Below are 15,000 nucleotides of genomic sequence, written 5' to 3' on the forward strand. Positions count from 1 at the left end.
GATGTTCACTGAAGTCAAGGTCTATCTCGAGGACCTCAAGAGGCGAGGATGGATTCGTCCTTCCAGAAGTTCGTATAGCAGTCCTGTCTGCGTGAGGGAGAGGGATGGCAGTCTGCGTCTCTGCATCAATTATCGCCAACTCATCCAGAAGTCTATGAAAGACAGCCACTCTATTCCCAGGATACAAGACTTACTCAACATCCTTGGAGGGAAGACATCGTTTTCAACACTGGACCAGGGCAAGGCGTACCACCAAGGCTTCATGAAGGAAGAAGCACGGCATCTGACTGCCTTTGTGACTCCCCTGGTGTCTGTGGGAGTGGATCAGGATACCCGTTGGACTGACTGGGACTCCAGCTGAATACCAACGGTTCATGGAAGAAACGTTGAAGTTTCAGTTTCAGTAGCTCAAGGAGGCGTCACTGCGTTCCAGTCAGAAACGTTGAAGGATGTGCGTGATGAATGCTGTATCCCGTACATAGATGACGTCTCGATGCATAGCTCCTCCTTTGAGGAACACACGTCACCTGAGAAAAGTACTTCAGCTCCTGAGAAAGAAGGGAATCAAGCTGAAGCCAGCAAGATGCAAGCTGTTTCGCCGAAGTGTGAAGTTCCTGGGTCATATTGTGTCAGCCGAGGGGTATAAAATGGACGAAGCAGACATAGAGGCAGTCGAAGCTGTGAGAAACCAGCAGCCACAGACGACTGGCGAGGTCAGGCGTCTTCTGGGCTTCTTCAGAAAATACATCGCTTTTTTTTCTCCCGACGGGCCAGAAAACTCTTCCAGCTGCTCGAGGTGAAAGGGAAAGCAACGCCTCAGAAGACGAACGGGCAAGCGTCACCAAAAACACCCGTCACTTGGACACAAGAACACACAGGGGTATTGAATGACCTCCTTGTCTGACGTCACCAAAAACACCCAAGTGTGACCTCATTGACTGACTGACGTCACCAAAAGCACCCGTCACATGGACACAAGAACACACAAGGGTATTGAATGACCTTATTGACTGACATCAGACCCAGTAATGGCCTACCCTGACTTAAGCAAATAATTTTCCCTTCACGTGGATGCATCACAAGACGGTCTTGGCGCGATCTTGTGTCAGAAGCAAGCGGACGGTCAACAGGCAGTCATAGCTTATGGATCCCGAAGCCTCACATCAGCAGAAAAGAACTACCACATCCACTCGGGTAAACTGGAGTTTCCGGCTCTTAAATGGGCAGTCACGGACAGATTTCGGGACTATCTTTATCATGCACCTCACTTCACAGTGTTCAGTGACAACAACCCCCTGACGTACGCACTTACCACAGCGCGCTGCGCGAGACACCGTTGGGTTGCGGAACTTGCAGACTTCAATTTCGACATCCGCTAGAAACCTGGACACTTGAACGGGGATGCAGATGGACTGTCTCAAACGCCTCTGAATCAGGAACACACAGAAACAATGGGCACGGAGGTGTTACAGGCAGTGGTGGAAGCAAGTAAGTGGCAGCAGAAAGGGGAAGCACCATGGATATGTTGAATCAGTTTATCCCAACTGCAGATGGCACAGCTGCAGGATGATATCATAGGACCAATCCTGAAAGCAGTTTCAGTTTCAGTTTCAGTAGCTCAAGGAGGCGTCACTGCGTTCGGACAAATCCATATACGCTACACCACATCTGCCAAGCAGATGCCTGACCAGCAGCGTAACCCAACGCGCTTAGTCAGGCCTTGAGAAAAAAAAAGAAAAGAAAAAAAAAGAGAAGCAAAGAGAAGGGAATCTAGAGATTTACCAGGTACCTCCAGCAATGTCTGTCTTGAAGAGACAGTTTGACAGACTGAAGATCAGTAAAGGTGGTCTTCTAGTGAGGAAGATGAGAAACTCTGAAGACGGAACAACAAGAGATCAGCTAGTCCTCCCAGAAAGTTCAGACCCAAAGTACTGGAACTGCTCCATGATGACATGGGACATATGGGAGTGGAGAAGACGACAGCGCTGGTACAACAAAGGTTCTTCTGGCCATACATGGCGGCAGAAATAGAACGCTATGTGACAAAGAAATGCATGTGCATCAGAGACAAAGCACACGGGCCCCGATACAAACCGTTTCCACTACCTCACCTATGGAACACGTATCCATTGACTTCCTACACTTGGAGAGCAGTAGTGGCGGATTCGAGTACATCCTGGTCATTGTGGACCACTTCACAAGATTTGCTCAGGCTTACCCAACCCGAAACAAGGCAGGGAAGACGGTGGCTGAGAAGTTATTCAGTGACTTCATTCCACGATTTGGCCTGCCAGCAAGGATCCACCATGACCAAGGGGGAGAATTTGAAAACAAGCTTCTCCAAGAACTGCACAAGCTGTGTGGAATCGCATCATCTCGCACCACGTCCTACCACCCTCAGGGAAATGGGCAGGTGGAACGCTTCAACAGGACGTTGCTGTACATGTTGAAGACCATGGGGAAGGATCACAAGAATCGCTGGCACCTTCATGTAAACAAACTAGTCCATTGCATACAACTGTATGAAGAACGAAGCAACAGTATTCTCTCCTTTCTTCTTACTCTTTGGGCGAAAACCGCGGCTGCCAGTGGATCTTTTATTTGGACTGCAAAGCCAAGGTCAAACTCAACGTTCAGGAATAATGGCGGAAGACTTTGGAAAGTCCTAAAGGAGGCACATGCCAAGGCGAGAGACACAGCAACAAGGGAAGCTAAACAGAACGAAAAACAGTACAACAAGAAGGTGCGTACAGCCGAGCTTCAGCCAGGCGACAGGGTCCTTGTGAGAAATCTGTCACAGCGGGGTGTACCTGGGAAGCTCCGTTCCTACTGGGAAGACACCATCCATGTAGTGGTCCGCAGAATGGAAGAAGATGCTCCAGTGTTTGAGGTCAAACCTGAGAGTTCGCAAGGGGAGGTCCCGTGTTCTTCACAGAAACATGCTCCTCCCTTGCAATTCCCTCCCTAGACCAGATGAGGAACAAGCGGCACGAAGGAGAACCTCGCAGCAAAGGAGACAGACAGCTCAGAGGACTGCAGTGGCCCGGCCATCCAGTATGGACAGCAGCAGTTCCCATGACTTGAACCCTGCAGTCCAGGTGTTCATGCCACAAAGGACAGAGACCACGTCGGAGAGAAATTCGGATCCACAGTCCTTCTCCTCCAGCAGTGTGGCACCTGCTGGTCCACCTGGTCAGTACAACCTACCTGACCACCATGACACCAGGTCTGAACCCGTTCTTCTCACCAGTGACCCCACTCTGATCATTCCACGGGACAACATCCCAGGAGATAGTGCAGCTGCACCACCAGAGGTGCAGCTAGGTATTCCTTTCCCAGATCCTGCGCTTCACCCATCACCACGGCCATCAATAGAGCAGGCACCCCACCCACCACCAAATCCCATACCCCACCCACCATCAAGTCCCCATCAATCGCCAAACTAGCCCCCCAACCTGCCTCGAGATCCCTCACCTTATCTGAGGAATACGTCAGTTGGCGAGCCTAGGACGAGGTCAGTCCGTAAGGGTGGATTGCTGGCTGACACTCCTGAACGACGTGGAGACGCAGAGCTGGACACGGATGGTGATCCCCTAGGAACACCAACTGGACGGCCAGTGCGTGACAGACGGCGGCCGCATAGGTTCACGTACACTGGCCTAGGACAGCCATTGGACTCAGGAACAACAGCACCAGGTCAGGTGGACCCCTCTCTGGACAGTGGGACTCAGATGCCGGAAGTGTACAGTTGGATCATGTTTCCATTGTATTCTCCTCTTTTTTCATATGGAAGGATTTTTATTTTCAGGAGGGAAGGGTGTAGCGAAATCAACTCTGCAAAAGCTGGACATAGCACGGGAAGTATGCTGGGAGCGTACGTCAAATGCAGTGTGAATTAAGTTCAGGAAAACTGTACACGTGAGATCGTGAGACAGACTCGTCAGTTTGCACTGAGACTTCTGACGAGGTGGTTGTGTTTATTCCTTGCTTGGTGAGCAAATGGTTTTGTCAGTATAAACGTGTGTTGCGGAAGATGAAGTAAAGATTCCATAAATGGGATGTTTAACATTATGTATTTCGTAATTTTGAATAGCATTTGCTGAAGGGTTAAGTGAATATAAATTCTTATTCCAAAATCTTGAATAACCAGTGCTTCAAATATAGAAAGGACCACATAATGTGGACTGTGATCTTCAACAACATATTCTCATAATCTACTTTATATTTTATACTACTTTGGATTTTTAACTACTTGATTAAAATAAATAGAGTTTGCATTGAGACTTCTGACGAGGTGGTTGTGTATATTCCTTGCCAGTCCTCGGGTTACACCTGCATCTCCTCCCCCCCCCCCCCTCTCTCTCTCTCTTTCTGTTTCCCATCCCTTTCTCTCTCACTGTGTTTAAATCACTATGTGTGTGTGTGTGTGTGCTTCTTTGTCGTCTTACTGTGTGGGTGTGTCTCCCTCTTCCTGTCTGTCACTGTCCGTCAATGCCTCTGATAGTCCACTGACCTCTGGAATTGAAACTGGAACCGGCCTTTGAAGCTGAAATAGATTGTTGTCTCGTCCGGTGCACGGAATACAATCGATAACAACGAAAGCCAGCATCGCTGGGAACACAAGAGCACGCACACACATGCACACACACACACACACACACACACACACACACACACACACACACACACACACACACACACACACACACACACACACACAGAGAGAGTACCTTCACCACAAGAGAGAGAGAGAGAGAGAGAGAGAGAGAGAGACGGACGGACAGACTAAATGAGAGAGAGAGAGAGAGAGAGAGGAGACTGCATAAGACTAAGTAGTAAACTGTTGCTGGCAAAAAAAAAAGAAAGATTCTGCCTTCAGTTTAACACGTGAACAAAACACAGCAAGTTTTTTTTTTTAAATGCGTTCCATGACAGAACAATGACAGAGCGATGTTCTAATATATTTCTCACTGTCTGTCCGTATAGCTGAATAATTACACATAATATGTACATAATATTATGTCCAGACAACTCCACGCGCGTCAAATTATTCTTGTCTGTTTCTGCTGATTTCAAACACACACACACACACACACACACACACACACACACACACAGATATATATATATATATATATATATATCTGTGTGTGTATATATCTCTGTGTGTGTGTGTGTGTGTGTGTGTGTGTGTGTGTGTGTGTGTGTGTGTGTGTGTGTGTTACACCCCGCCTTATACACACGCACGCACATACATGCATACAGAGAGACAGACACACACGGACGGAGACACACAGATCCACAGACGCGCGCGCGCGCACACACACACACCACACGAGTGCCAAGACCCAAATCAACACCCCCCCCCCCCTCCCCCCCAACCCTCTCTCTCTGTCTCTCCCTCCCTCTCTCTTTCTTCGCCCCTCCCCTCCCCTCCCCACACCACCCACTCTTTCTCCCTCAGCAGGTCTTTCCCCACTTGCTACAAAACCGACCCTGGGCGAGAGAGTCGTGGCAGTCACCGATGGGATTCGCTTTCGTCTGCCTCGCTGGTGAGACAGGAAACAGTAGTGCAAGCTGCTTCACTGATGTCAGTGAGTGTGTGTGTGTTTGTGTGTGTGTGTGTGTGTGTGTTTGCTTGTTTGTTTGTGTGTGTGTGTGTGTGTGTGTGTGTGCGCGCGCGCGCTAAGAACTGCGTTTGAGTTTCTTTTCGGCTGCCTCATCCACAAATAAGTGCTGAGAGACTGCTTTTTATATATTTGTATTTTGTATTTGTATTTCTTTTTAGCACAACAGAGAAATTTGCTGGTGTCGTGTCCGACGTCAGTTCAAACTTGCTTGTACAATAAGACTGTGAGAGGTTTTCTCATTTTTGGCCAAGCATACTGGTACTTCTAGTTCCTGCTCAACTACAGGTAAGTAGTTTTTTGGGTTTTTTTTTTTCGTCCTTATATGTTCTTGGACTTTCCCTTGCTTGGTTGATTGCATGTTTCGAAAAAGCGATCTCTCTCTCTCTCTCTCGTATGTGTGTGTGTGTGTGTGTGTGTGTGTGTGTGTGTGTGTGTGTGTTACATGAGAATGAGTGTTGTGTGATTTTGATTGTTCATCGTTAATCATTTTTGTTTGGATGTTTTATTGTTGTTTTTTCTTTCGTATTTTAAGACTGTATCCTGAATGTACATATACAAGAAAGAAGCTTTACTGAACATCACAACTGAACTAGAAGTTAAAGACTTGTTGCATGCACACAGATAATGAAGTGAACTTCGATCGCTGGCTTTTCCACCCTCAGACCCAGACACATGAATATGTTATTAAAAAAAATATTCAACCTTGTCACAGAGTCTCGAACTTAAGGGAGTATCCGACAGACATATCGATGGAGTACTTAGATATTATTGTTTTTAATATCCAAATTATGTACTGCTGTAAACATCATCAGTTTGTTTCTTTATTCAGAAAAAAACATTTCTGTCAACTGGTTTGCTATTTGTCCCTCTGCTCTGTATTGTGGGTTTTGGGGGCAAGACATCTGGTAGGTAGCCTGTCTGTTTCACATGTAGATATTGTCCGTGTCAAAAGCGACATTGAAGTTTGTTTTTACCGAAGGTGATCAGAATGAAAGTTCAGTTTGAATATCTCACCTCTAACAGTTTCATCTGGATAGAACGTGGGTTACACTTCATCTTTCTTTCTGTATCTGTCTGTCCTTCTGTCTGTCTGACTGTCTGTATCGCTCTCCCTCCTTCCACTCTCTCTCTCTGTGTGTGTGTGTGTGTGTGTGTGTGTGTGTTCAAGGTTGGTTATATTTGTACTTTTTATATTCGTCGACACAGACACAGACACACACACATTACTTGACATTATATATGACATTATTGTTGCCCTTTTCGCATTCATGATTGTAGTTGTGACAATTCTAAAAATAGAACTATACACCCTGCCCCCACCACCCCCTACTCTTAGGGGCCCTTTTAATTTGACAGTCCAGCCGCCCCAAGCTAGAAATTGCCTCCCACCCACCCCCACCCCGCGCTTACTCATCCCAACTGCCATCCAGGCTACACCCCTTCCCCCTCCACACGCTTCTGGCCATCGTTCCCCTACTTCCTTCTATCCCTCCACTCCCCCCCCCCACGCCCCCCCTCCCCCAACCCCTGAGGCGGAAAACGCCAATATCCAGCAGCCTCCTTCCTAATACCTTCTCCCTTGCCGGTCGCTGTATCGAATGGTGTGGCGGTGTTCGTTCGTTCAGCAATTCAAGGAGGCATAACAGCGTTCGGACAAATCCATATACGCTACACCACATCTGCTAAGCGGATGCCTGACCAGCAGCGTAACCCAACGCGCTTAGTCCGGCCTGAGGGTGAGATAAAACAGAATTGAATAAATAAATGATTAAAAGAACAGATAGTCACACAGACAGACTGACGACCTATGAGGCATTGTCGCTGGGTGGGATTATCATTTATTCTTATTTTTATGCATTCATTTTTGGGAAATGGATAGCGCCATTGGCACAATGGAAAGCAGGTGTGCGCTGTGCGCTTTGATGGGAGCAAGACTGGGACCTGCAAAGTCACAGTACCTTCACGGACGTGCCTGTACAGACTTTTGTTAACTTCCTGAACCAACATTGCAGGTGTATGTATCTCTCGGGCCAGGCTGGTTGTGTGTGTGTGTGTGTGTGTGAGTTTGTGTGTGTGTGTGTGTGTGTGTGTGTGCGCGCGCGCGCGCGTGTGTGTGAGTCTGTGTGTGTGTGTTTGTGTGAAAGAGAGTGAGTGAGAGAGAGAGAGAGAGAGAGAGAGAGAGACTGTATGCATGGCTGAGGAATGGCCATGATGATGACCATGATGGTAGGGTGTTCTGCTTGTTCCTAGCCAAAACAAGCGCTACTGAACCCCAACGACATAAATCCTGCACTACAGGATCTCATGTGGCGAGTGGCCTCATGGCAGTGCTTCCAACGTAGACAGTTCCTTGTGGCACCGTGTCTTGGTGTGCTTGTGTGCGTGGGGCACAGAGGGGAGAGTGAAGCTTCAAGCTAGCATCGTCCCTCGTGGTCGCCTTATAATCCAACCGTAATCATTCAGTTCCCCCAAAGCGTAGCTCGGATCTTCACTCAAGCTATCACTTTCTTCGGGGATAACCAGAATATGAATGAATGAATGATATGGGTACTTATGTGTCGCCTATCCTCGGTCGGAGACCAAGCTCTGAGCGATTTACAAACTCGGGGTCGTTTGCAGAACAGACTGCCTTCCTGGGTAGAGACGGCTGCCATTAGGCGCTCATCATTCGTTTCCTGTGCCATTCAATCAAATTTCAGGTACACACGCATACACACTCAGACAGACATGTAACATTTCACGTGTATGACCGTTTTGTTTATTTTCCCCGCCATGTATGCAGCCATATTTTATTTTCGTTTTGTGCATGCTGGGTATGTTCTTGTTTCCATAACCCACCGAACGCTGACATGGATTACTGGATCTTAAATGTGCGTGTTTGCACTTCTGCGTGTATATACACACGAAGGGGGTTCGGGCACTAGCAGGTCTGCACATACGTTGAACCTGGAGTTTGAAAAAGCTAATACATCCCATGAAGATACCTAGAATCTACCCACAAGCTTTTTCTAGACAGAAGCCTTTTCCATGGGGATTGCCAGAATCTATGTGCAAACTACCATGTCCAAAGGGGACAGGTAGACTCCAGACCGTCACCGACACTTTTCTAGTGCCCATGGGACAGCTAGAATCTAAACTGATAGTTTCCTCAGGGACAGTCATGCTAACCTTTTGTTCCCCAATGATAATCATGATCTAGCTTCAAGCTGACATTTCCCCAGGAATAGCCAAGATCCAGGGCTAAGCTAGATTTCAAGTTGTAAATACGAAATCAAACTCCTTGGGCACATCTGGCTAATCGCGAAAAAAGTAAACACAACTTTCTCGGTGCAACTGAAGGCCGGAATCGATTACGACCGACACCAACATGGCCAGAATGTAATTAGCAAATTAACTGATGAAGAGTAAGCTTTATGGTATTCGCGTGAATTTTGTCACATAACACATGACCCACTAGGGTCGCTTGATACTTGCTATAATGCATACATTTTCTCTCTCTCTCTCTCTCTCTCTCTCTCTCTCTGTCACTCTCTCTCTCTTTAAATTCTGTTGAATCGGTTTTTTTTCCTTTCAATATTCCTCACAGGATAAAAAAACAAACGTGCGAAACATGTATTTGGTTATTCATTTCAAGACTGACATTTTCGTTTTAAGTGTATACCGCTATCCCAACTGCGCATGAGAGAGAGAGAGAGAGAGAGAGAGAGAGAGAGAGAGAGGATGGGGTGGAGGAATAGAGGGGTGGGGGGGACCGAGGCGGTGGAGGGGGGAACAGAAATAGAGAGAGAGTGAAGCCTAATTATCTAGCTCTTGAACTCATAAGGAAATTTATAGCCTGAATGAAAAACAATGAAAGCGGATATTTTTGTTGTTGAATGATCGTAAATTTGCATGTTCATTACATTAGTCACAGGTATTGTTAGAGCGTTGCTATGATGCAAATTAATTCATTTTTGAAAAAAAAATACTGTATTTTACTTTTTCTGGTTAACATATGCCTTTTAATGTTTCGAGCTGATCATTTTGTTGTAATTTAAGTGTTACGCCAGCTCCGCTTGAGAGAGAGAGAAAGGAAGGAAAATGAAGAGAGAGGTAGATAGATAGATAGATAGATAGACAGAGAGAGAGAGAGAGAGAGAGAGAGAGAGAGAGAGAGAGAGAGAGAGAATCTCGTAAAAAGGATTTCGATAAAGAAATCCCACAAAATCGATACAGTAATTCATCTGTCCTGTTTAAATTGCCTTGACTTCCGCTCTGTGTGTGTGTGTGTGTGTGTGTGTGTGTGTGTGTGTGTTGTGTGTGTGTGTGTTTTATCTTCAGTTTAACGTCTATTCACTATAAGTGTTTTTAGACGGAAAGGAGTAAAGAAGTGGATAAAGGAAAGGGAATGCATGTGAATATTAGTGTAAAAAAAAAATTCATGTTATGTAACAGAGGAAAAGTATATTATAAGAAAAAGGTCTAAAGAGATTGTGGTGTGTATTGAATGAGGTGTCATGGGAAGGAGAATATGTATATGCATATCAACAAGTATTAACCTATAACAATGTAAATATAAATAACAACATTAATTATAACGGTGACGGTGTGTGCGTGTGTTTGTGTGTGTGTGTGTGTGTGTATGTGTGTGTGTGTGTATGTGTGTGCGCGTGTGTTTGTGTGTGTGTGTGTGTGTGTGTGTGTGTGTGACTGGGAGTGGTGGTGTAGTGTGCGTGGTGTAACAGGTGTAGCGTTGTGCAACTTGGTGTTTGTACGCACGCGCGCCTGCTTGTGTCGGAGTGGTGGTAGTGACCGTGGTAGCCTATATGCGCGCATGTGTGTGCCAGTACAATACAGGTGCGCGTGTTTGGGACAATACAGGTATGTGTGTCAATGTGTGTTGATGTGCGTGTGCGCGCGTGTTTGCGCGCGCTCGCGTAGATTCATGTAGACATGTGTGTGTACTTCCTTGCGTATGTGTTCAAAAGAATCATTACCTTGCGTCTGTGCAAAACAGACAATTATCAACCTTGCGTCTGTGTAAAACAGACAATCATTAACCTTGCGTCTGCGTGAAACAGACAATTATCAACCTTGCGTCTGTGCAAAACAGAATATTATCAACCTTGCATCTGTGTAAAACAACCATTAATCTTGCGTCTGTGTAGAACAATTATTAACCTGGCGTCTATGTAAAACAGACACTTATTAATCTTGCGAATGTGTTTAAAACAATCATTAAACATGCGTCTGTGTAAAACAGACAATCATTAATCTTGCGTATGTGTAAAATTGACAATCATTAATTTTCGTATGCGTTTAAAACAATTATTGACATTGCATCTGTTTAAAACAGACAATTTATTAATCTTGCGTCTATGTAAAATAGACAGTCATTTACCTTGCATCTGTGTAAAACAATCATTAACCTTTGTGTAAAACAGAGAATCAATAACTCTGCGTATGTGTAAAACAGATGCCCTTAAACCAGCGCGCCACTCTGGCCCATTGACCTTTCCCTCAGAGAAGGCGTGGTGAATCCAGACCCCAACTAGTCATTCCGATAACCCCATTCCACTCACCCTTACTCCTCCCCCTCCCACACCCCGTTTCCACCTGCACTCTCCCTCTCGACCACCTTCATCCCTCCCAACAACCCCCCCCCCCCCCTCCCCACCACTCCCTGCCCCCCACCAACACACACCCTCCCTTCCCACCCCATCCCGTATATCCCGCACAGAAAGGCTTGTTGTATGGGCTTCTTGCAGCTTTCGAATTTACATTCTCCCTGGCTAGTTACCACTTAAAAGTGGCTGCAGTCTGGGAAGTTTAGGGTTCAACGGCAAACCTGTGTGTGTGTGTGTGTGTGTGTGTGTCCGAACAGGCGGACAGGTTCACAAGGTTTAATGTAAAAAAAAAAAACAAGAGAGGCAAAGCCTTCAAGACTTACTTGTGATACACTTTTAAAAAAAAAAAATCCAAGCTTTTTATGTATTGAGTATAATGCATTTACTGTTATATTTATATTTTTTGTATTCTCTAAACTTGGCACTTTGATCTGATATTCGACCCAACAAAAGATCTGTCATTATTATCATTTTTTGTTCAAACAGGAACTTTTTTTGCTAAGCATGGAAGTTTTGTCAAATTAAGTCCCCTAGCATTAATTAGAGTAATTTCCCTTTTTTTACTATCTGCACCAAAACGTTTGCAAAATAAATAAAACTTCCATGCTTAGCAAAAGAAGTTCCTGTTTGAACAAAAAAATGATATTATGACTGCTCTTGTTGTTGGGTCGAATATCAGATCAAAGTGCCAAGTTCAGAGAATACAAAAAATATAAATACAACAGTAAATGCAGTTTGCATATCATTAGGCTTCATTTTTTATTTTCTTGTGCCCATCCCGGAGGTGCAATATTGTTTTAAACAAGATGACTAAAAAGAACTGAATTTTTCCTATTTTTATGCCTAATTTGGTGTCAACTGACAAATTATTTGCAGAGAAAATGTCGATGTTAAAGTTTACCACGGACACACAGAAACACACACACACACACACAGACAACCGAACACCGGGTTAAAACATAGACTCACTTTGTTTACACAAGTGAGTCAAAAACCCAAAAAACAAACGAGCCTTCACCTTCTGTGTCTCGTGACGTTTCGCCTTCTCCTCACTTTGTTCCAAATCTTCTCTTTCTCTTCTGGGGGACGGTTGTGAATCCTTATCTTGACGGGGATATCATCATCTACTGGCAGTCTTTTGGAGAATGTTACCATTTCCCCAGGGATAACCAGAATGTAGCCACAAGCTACCATTTCCCCAGGAATAACCAGAATGTAGCCACAAGCTACCATTTCCTTAGTGATAACCAGAATGTAGCCACAAGCTACCATTTCCCCAGGGATAACCAGAATGTAGCCACAAGCTACCATTCCCCCAGGGATAACCAGAATGTAGCCACAAGCTACCATTCCCCCAGGGATAACCAGAATGTAGCATCAAGCTACCATTTCCCCAGGGATAACCAGAATGTAGCCACAAGCTAACATTCCCCAGGGATAACTAGAATGTAGTCACAAGCTACCATTTCCCCAAGGATAACCAGAATGTAGCATCAAGCTACCATTTCCCCAGGGATAACCAGAATGTAGCCACAAGCTACCATTCCCCCAGGGATAACCAGAATGTAGCATCAAGCTACCATTTCCCCAGGGATAACCAGAATGTAGCCACAAGCTACCATTTCCCCAGGGATAACCAGAATGTAGCATCAAGCTACCATTTCCCCAGGGATAACCAGAATGTAGCCACAAGCTACCATTCCCCCAGGGATAACCAGAATGTAGCCACAAGCTACCATTTCCCCAGGGATAACCAGAATGTAGCCACAAGCTACCATTTCCTTAGTGATAACCAGAATGTAGCCACAAGCTACCATTTCCTTAGTGATAACCAGAATGTAGCCACAAGCTACCATTTCCCCAGGAATAACCAGAATGTAGCCACAAGCTACCATTCCCCCAGGGATAACCAGAATGTAGCCACAAGCTACCATTCCCCCAGGGATAACCAGAATGTAGCCACAAGCTACCATTCCCCAGGGATAACCAGAATGTAGCCACAAGCTACATTTCCCCAGGGATGTATGATTGTCAGTCGTGTCCGACTATGACCACCAGAACAGCAGAGGTGGCAACTGCTATTCCAACTGTCTGGGCTAGAATTTGATTATAGTGTAGATTGTCTTGCCCAAGTTACACCCCCACTCTCTCGGCCAAGAGGGTTTTAGGACAGTCGGCGTTGGGATGGTTTTCCAAAGGTCAGCTAGCCCCCAGGGCTGCAGCACTAAGAGCCAGTGCAGTCTTGCTTCCTCGGTTGAGAGTCATAGTCCTTCACAACAGACTATGCTGAAAGTGACTTCCCACTGTAATGGAGAAACCACTGATCATATAGCTGTCATTTTGCTTTTGGCCCAACTGTAAGCATTCCCAGGGTTGTAGCCACTGGCTTATGTTTTCCCAGGAACAAATCTAGCCCCAGGTTACCATTTCCCAAGGGATAGCCAGAACGAAGCCAACTGCTACCATTACCCCAGAGACGGTGAACATGGCCCCAAGCTAATATTTCCCCCAGCTCAAAGCTTGACATCAAATAGACAAATCTAAGTTGAACTTTTGGGACAGGTTTGACCTGTCATTGAATAATGATAATAAATTTCCTTGCAACTGTATGCCCGAATAGTATAGAAAGATGCAGACTTTCTATCTGTCTAGAAATGAATGTAAGATGTTATCCGGGTCTGGGAGGAATCCTACAGATATGAACACGAGTTAACTCTCTCCGGCCATACGAACGGCGAAAGAGACGACGTTAACAGCATTTCATCCCAATTACCATCATCAAAATATTGCACGCGGAAGGCTCTTATACTGAAGAGGTGAATGTTGACAAAGAATACCACAATTCTGACGGCGTAAGCTAAAGGTTGGGTCATTCAGACACCCACTGGACATCCGAGGGGTCTGTGTAGAGGAGAAGAGAGGACTGGCCGTACTGAGTGAGTTAAGCCGAGGATTTTTTTTTCTCGACAATGCAGGTCATCATGACATTTTTTCACGCGTGTCCTTAGGAAAGCTCCTGTAATCAATGACAGTATTCAGAGATTTGTGAACGACCAAATACCCCATTATGCAAGAAAATCCTGAATATAGGGACGAATACTGTGTGTGTGTGTGTGTGTGTGTGTGTGTGTTAAGAGAGAAACTTGAAACTGGTGTCAGTGAATAAGTAAGCCAGTAAGAATATGGGAGCACAGGAAAGGACGTCGTAGACTCAGAAGTTATTGTCCTTCGCATAATTACCGACCCTGTCAGGCCTTGAGTTCGTGCCGGATTTTCACCTGTGATTCAACATAGTGACCGCCTTAGGATGTGTTTATATCCCTTTTTCATGGGCTCACATGCAAAAATACAGCCTGAAATAAAACTGTCAGGAGGCAAAGTGCGTCAATGTGCAGACTTGACACACAAAACACGTCATCGTTCAGTCTTAACACAAAAAACACGTCATTATCTGATGAACCATCGGTTTTCGAGATAAGTGACCGGCTTTGGTGGATCGTCAGTTTTAAGTATGTACGTTGTCATTGCATCTTTAAAAAAAAAAAATTCGTACAATGAAGCTTTCTTTGCTCATTTCAGATTACAATCAAATTGTTTGTGTATAGAGAAATACAACACACAAATTCGATGAAATCAAAGTGGCAAATGTTTGGAATTTAGTGATGCACTAACATACATCACTTTGAACCACCTATTTTAATCTTTGTTGTTGTTCTTTTAAGAAGGTTTGGTGCAGTATATAAAGACTAACCGGGGCGGGCCCG

General features: G+C 45.3%; 1 protein-coding gene and 1 long non-coding RNA gene across 3 annotated transcripts in view; one reads left to right on the forward strand and one right to left on the reverse strand.

Annotated features, from left to right (window-relative positions):
• The window catches only part of LOC143279685 (uncharacterized), a 90,042-nt gene that overhangs the window by 14,246 nt on the left and 60,796 nt on the right, over positions 1–15,000 (reverse strand). The window lies entirely within an intron of this gene.
• LOC143279684 (uncharacterized) overlaps positions 5,533–15,000 on the forward strand; it is a 169,325-nt gene continuing 159,857 nt past the window's right edge. The window contains exon 1 of one of the 2 annotated variants that reach the window (XM_076583774.1): positions 5,533–5,590. The gene's annotated coding sequence lies outside the window, so the exon portion shown is untranslated. Of the gene's footprint in view, positions 5,591–5,794; positions 5,916–15,000 lie in introns of those variants that run through there. The other variant, XM_076583773.1, reaches the window with a different exon arrangement.

This window comes from Babylonia areolata, chromosome 3 (assembly GCF_041734735.1).
Source record: "Babylonia areolata isolate BAREFJ2019XMU chromosome 3, ASM4173473v1, whole genome shotgun sequence".
In the NCBI taxonomy this organism is placed as follows: domain Eukaryota; kingdom Metazoa; phylum Mollusca; class Gastropoda; order Neogastropoda; family Buccinidae; genus Babylonia; species Babylonia areolata.